At 37.9% G+C, this 6,236-nt stretch overlaps 1 long non-coding RNA gene across 1 annotated transcript; it reads left to right on the top strand.

Annotated features, from left to right (window-relative positions):
* The first annotated feature begins 991 nt into the window (after positions 1-991).
* On the top strand, positions 992-5,756 carry LOC125370690. Its single transcript, XR_007216740.1, has 3 exons — positions 992-1,050; positions 1,449-1,513; positions 4,266-5,756. It is a non-coding gene; the product is annotated as an uncharacterized LOC125370690 (long non-coding RNA).
* The last annotated feature ends 480 nt before the right edge of the window (positions 5,757-6,236 follow it).

Raw genomic sequence — 6,236 nt, 5'->3', positions numbered from 1 at the left:
AAAATTATATATTGGAAGAATTTGTAAAGGATGTTTTTATAAAAAAAATTTCTTGGAGAAATTGATATTTTAATTAGCTAGTGGTATTAAATTTTAAGTTTGAAAATATTTAGCAAATTGATTATTTAATTTAATTGTGTGTTAGGACTAAATTGAAAATTTATTTCGGAATAAGGATTAAAATTAAAATTTTATTATTATGGGGGTTTAATGAAAATTTATAAATTTGGTATTTTTATAAATAAAAATGTCGGCAAGGGTATATATGTAATTGTATATTTTCAATAATTCTAATTTTGTCCAAATTAATTAGTTAGGGGCTTAATTGAAAGGATAAAAAAAAGTTTAGCGGTTAATTGGAAATTTTGTAGGGCGAAATTGTTGTAATTAAAAAGTTGAGGGACCAAATAGTAAGGAAGAAAAGTTTGGGGGCCAAATATCGATATGGAAGGAAAGAAAGAAGAAAAGAAATCGGGAAGAAGGGAAAGGAGAGAGAGGGGGGTGTCGGAAGAGAGAGAGAGAGCTAGCGGTGGTGTCCTTCCGCAGACGGCCAGGAGTTGGCATCAGATCGGTAGGCATGGGAGCAAGGAAGCAGCCGAAACTTCCTTGCCGCCGTGCGTGTGCTTCCAGCTTCGGTGGCCGCTGATCTTGGTGGCGATCGACTCCCCTCAGTCTTGGCTTTGTTTTAGCGGCAGCAGTGTCGACTGTGGTGGCCGGATATGGAAGTTCACGGTGGAGAAAGAAACTAGGGGCAGCCGATGTTTTTGGGTTTTTCCAGCAAGCTACGGCGAGCTATGGACGATCAAAGGGCGTATCCCGACTCTCCTCAGCTCAAGCTTTTCAATGGCACCGGTTTCGTAGCGATCGGGCTTCATTTGAAAATCGACGGTCGAGATCATCCGTAAATCTTTCTAGATGATCGGGTGTCGGATCAGAAAATCGAAAGTAGGGATCGTCATCAGCGCGTCGTTTCGAGTCTGATGGTGAGTTCGGATCGTCGATCAGACTCCGGCAGTTGAAGGCGAGTCGACCGAGCAATCAAGCATCTCGGTAATTTTCTCTGGCCGTTGATTTAAGAATTCTTTGATTTAATTTATGTTGATTGGTTTCTTTGGAGTATTAGATGATATTTATGAGTCAAAAATAATAGTTTGTCAGACTGCCTGCCGTAGTCGTGATTTTTGTGCTATGTGGCGAAGTCGGGAACTTAGTGAAGTCTTGGGGACCTGACTCTCGTTGTATTAAATTGTTAAATATTTGAAGTGTTTTTCTAGCAGGTCCTAGACTCGTTTCACGAGGGGTAAATGTCCGTGTTATAGGGGAGGTTCTGCCAAATTTTTAGTAGAATTTACCCGAGTCGAGATTTTAGACAGTCAGTCCTAGGAATCTAGACCTAGGATTAATGGTCAATTGTTCAGCGTTATTGATAAATTTTTTTCTATGGTTAGATAATCCGTCTATTCGACTCGCTCCAACCGAGGCACCGGAGCAGAGCTAAGAGGTCGCCAAAACTGTGAGTTAAAGTCATATATCTGCTTATGTGTATCATGCTAATATTTTATATGATATCTCTGATTAAATGATTAATATTTCGACTATTTGATTATGTGCTATTTACATATGTTTCATTTTCTGCATTATGATTTTTATTGATTTTGTGTTGACTCGGGATTGGACGGCAGTAGAGCATTAGTTTGATGAGCGGTATAAGTCTGAAAGTGATGGAAAAAGAGTGAATTGGTAAATTTAAAAAAGGAAGTTAGGACTTGCCCTGGTCGAGCATTGCTCTCTCGGCTTAGTAGAGTATGGTTGTCGGAGTAAAGGTCTCTGGTCGAGCATTGCTCTCTGGGCACCGGCTTATTTGGAAATCTAAGTGACCAGATTGGAGGTAAGGTCCCTGGTCGAGTTTTGCTCTCTGGGCGCCAGTCTTATTGGAATAAGAGAGCCAAAAGGCTAAGGCAGATAGTGAACATTAAGTGACAGGGTCCTTAACTCCAGTCCTGTCACTTAATATTCACTATCTGCCTTAGCCTTTCGGCTCTCTTATTCCAATAAGACTGGCACCCAGAGAGCAAAGCATAATTAATTCGGTCTGCCAGAAGAATTAGGCTAGACTCAAAACTACAAAGCATTACAACTGATACATCTACTATTTTAATTGCGGAGAATCTAAGATTTTATAAATTTACATATCAAATCAAATACATCACCCAATGATGAAGGAGTCGGGTTACTAGATAAGAGTCGCGGGAAGACTAATATTCACGGATCTGAAAAACAGTAAAATTGAGACTGTCAGCCTCGAGAGTGAGTTAAAATCATATATCCAAAGAAAAACAGTGGCAAACATTTCAATAACACATTTATTAAATTTGAAACAAAAACTAAATCATGCCAAAAATAAACGTGTCATGCCATATGTAAACAAAATAATTTTCATACCCTACGGGACAGAGTTCTCCAGTAAAACACTAATCCCAACACTAACATCTCGATCAATCTCAATACTGACATCTCGACTAATCTCAACTCTAACATCTCGACTAATCTCATTCCAATAGGACTGGCGCCCAGAGAGCAAAGCTCGAGATGTTAGAGTTGAGTGACAGGGTCCTTAACTCCAGTCCTGTCACTTATTGTTCCCTGGTCGAGATGTTAGAGTTGAGTGACAGGGTCCTTAACTCCCGTCCTGTCACTTATTGTTCCCTGGTCGAGCTTTGCTCTCTAGGCGCCAGTCCTATTGGAATAAGATTAGTCGGGATGTTAGAGTTAAGATTAGTTGAGATGTCAGTATTGAGATTGATCGAGATGTTAGTGTTGGGATTAGTGTTCTACTGGAGTACTTCGTCCCGTAGGGTGTGAAAATTATTTTGTTTACGCATGGCATGACATGTTTATTTTTGGAATGACTTAGTTTTTATTCCAAATTTAATAAATGTGTTATTGAAGTGTTTGCCACTATTTTTCTTTGGATATATAATTTTAACTCACTTTCAAGGCTGACAGTTTCAATTTTACTGTTTTTCATATCCGTGAATATTAGTCTTCTCGTGACTCTTTTCTAGTAACCTGATTCCTTCATCATCGGGTGATGTATTTGATTTGATATGTAAATTTGTAAAATCTTAGATTCTCCGCAGTTAAAATAGTATATATATCAGTTGTAATGCTTTGTAGTTTCGGGTCTAGCCTAATTTTTCTGGCAGACCAAATTAATTATGTAAATTTAATGGTTACGAAATTGTGGAATCAATAATATTAAATGAGATGAGATTTATTTAAGTCAGTGAGTGTCAGGCTTACTACGGGATTCGGTGGCCTTACGCCTACCCATTCCCTAGTGCCGGTCACGAGCCCACAGATGGGGTCGTGACACTTCTCATAAAGTTCCTAGTCTTGTTCTTAAGCATAACGGCTTAGTCTTTCCATCCTTGTCAATTTCTGATTTTCATTGTACTTCTTGTTCTATTAATAAAAGTAAAAAACTACCTTTCTCTAGCAATTCCCTAGTTAGTTAAAAGCCTTTGGAACTTATTTATACTAATTTTTGGGGTCCAGCAAAAAAATCTATTGATGGTTATGAATATTATATAATTTTGTGGATCATTTTACTAAGTATATTTGGTTATATCCTATAAAGAGAAAATCTGACACCTCTATTTTGTTCCCTTAGTTTCAACAACTAGTAGAAAATTATTTTCAAACTAAAATTATTTCAGTTTTTTCTAACAATGGAGGGCAGTATCAAAAGCTTATTCCTATTTTCAACTCTTGTGGGATTTCTCATTTCACAACATCTCCACACACACCTAAACATAATGGCATTGTTGAATGGCATCATCGACATGTTGTGGAATCTAGTCTTTCTTTGTTACACTTTGTATCACTTCCTTTACATTTTTGGTCTCATACTTTTCAAGTTGTTATGTACTTGATAAATCATCTTCCTTCCTCACTGTTGTCTTTCAAGACTCCTTATGAAATACTTTTTCAAAGGTCTCCAAACTATCAACATCTTAAACCTATTGGATGTTTGTGTTTTCCTTGGTTACGCCCATATAATACCTCTAAACTTCAGTCCCGGTCCATTTCTTGCATTTTTCTTGGTTACTCTACTTCGCAATCTGCCTATAAATGTTTTGATCTTACCACTAATCGTGTATACTTATCCCATTATGTCGAATTTGTCGAACATGTGTTTCCTCGTCAAGTTGACAATAATTCATATATATTCTCTCATCGTATTCGAGATGCTTTTCTTGCAGGTTCTAAGCAAGCGGATGGGCTTCCTTTAGATGTTAATGTTTCCTTTCAAGTGGACAGTCCTCCATTCATCCCTACAGTATCACTAAATATCCCTTTACCTACTCCTTCACCTCCCATTCCAAACACTGCTGAGTCACCATCCTTTATTGACCATCCCTCTCCTATACACTCTCCCCCATCCGCATCTAGCTCTACTATCTCTTCTCCACATATTACTCAATCACTACTAAATCCACCATCTGTTTCACCATGTCCAGCTCGCACATAAAAGCCAAATTCCAAATACTATAATAATAAATTTGTGAATCTCACCACCAAATATCAACTTCCTCCTCCACTTGAACCTACCATTATTACACAAGTAATGAAAGATCCTCTCTGGCGCAATATGGATGCTGAATTTAATGCTTTGTTACACAATGGAACTTGGAAATTGGTTCCCAAATCATCTCATGTTCCAATTAGTTGCAAATGGGTCTTCTGTATCAAATGAAAATCTGATGGTTCTATTGACAAGTACAAAGCTCGTCTAGTGGCGAAGGGCTTTCTCCAATAAGCAGGAAGAGATTATTTTGAAACCTTCAGCCCTGTTACAAAGCCTGTTACAATACGCATTATTTTATGTCTTGCCTTATCTTAAAATTGGCCTTTACGTCAATTGGATGTAAACAATGCATTTTTGCATGGCATATTACAAGAAGATGTCTACATGATGCAACCTCCTAATTATGTTCACCCTCAGTATTCAAATCACGTATGCAAGCTTCATAATGCCTTATATGGCCTTAAATAGGCTCCTCGGGCATAATACAATGTACTCCAGCATTTTCTACTTGCCTTTGGTTTTCGCAAATTATTTGCTGATGCGTCCGTGTTTATTTATGACTGCAATGATATCAAGCTTTATTTTCTTATTTTTGTTGATGACATCGTCCTCACGGGTAACAATTCTAAATTTCTTGATGGCTTTGTTCACAAGTTAGGCAATTAGTTTTCAATTAAAGATCTGGGTTGCCTGCATTATTTTTTAGGTGTTGAGGTTATTTCTACTCCATCGGGTCTATTTCTTTGTCAACATCGACATATTGATGATTTACTTGATCGGTTTAACATGGCCGGCGCTAAGGAAGTTGCCACCCCCATGAGTTCTTCTAAAACTTATTCTCTTATTGATGGTTCTTCCCAAGTTAAGTCCACTAACTACCGTCGCATTGTTGGCTCTTTACAATATCTTGCAATTACTCGCTTTGATGTTTCATTTGCTGTTAACAAATTGTCTCAGTTTATGCATGCTCCAATTCAACGATATCTACAAGCTTTAAAGCGTGTACTCATATATTTAAAGGGTTCAATTTATCATGTTTTATTTCTCAAGAGGGACTATTCTCAACATCTCACAGCCTTCTGTGACTCTGACTGGGGTGGTACCCTTGATAATGGACGCTCAACTATAGCGTATATGTTATACTTGGGCTATAATATCATCTCTTGGAAGTCAGCACGTCAAAAGTCTATTTCTCAGTCATCTACAGAGGCTGAGTATAAGGCTCTTGTAAATGCAACAGCAGAGGTTACTTAGGTTAAAAATCTCTTGCATGAATTAGATGTTTCTCTTCCAAGACCACCGAGCTTATTTTGTGACAATACAGGAGCAACATATTTGTGTGCTAATCCAGTCTATCACTCATGAATGAAACACTTGGCACTTGACTATCATTTCGTTCGTGAATAGGTCTCCAATGGCTCTTTACATATACTGCACATTAGCTCGAAGAATCAATTAGCAGATATGCTTACCAAAGCTCTTGGTCGCAGTCAATTTCTTCATTTTCGTTCCAAGATTGAAGTCTCCAATGGAACCTCCATCCTGCGGGGGCGTGTAGAGACTAAATCCATGATGTCAACAAACTTTGATTCAAATCTATAACAGCTAAGATAGATGTTGTGATCAGTTGTAACAACTTAGATTG

Source organism: Ricinus communis, chromosome 7 (assembly GCF_019578655.1).
Source record: "Ricinus communis isolate WT05 ecotype wild-type chromosome 7, ASM1957865v1, whole genome shotgun sequence".
Classification (NCBI taxonomy): Eukaryota; Viridiplantae; Streptophyta; class Magnoliopsida; order Malpighiales; family Euphorbiaceae; genus Ricinus; species Ricinus communis.
This window is presented reverse-complemented; position numbering and strand designations above follow the sequence as displayed.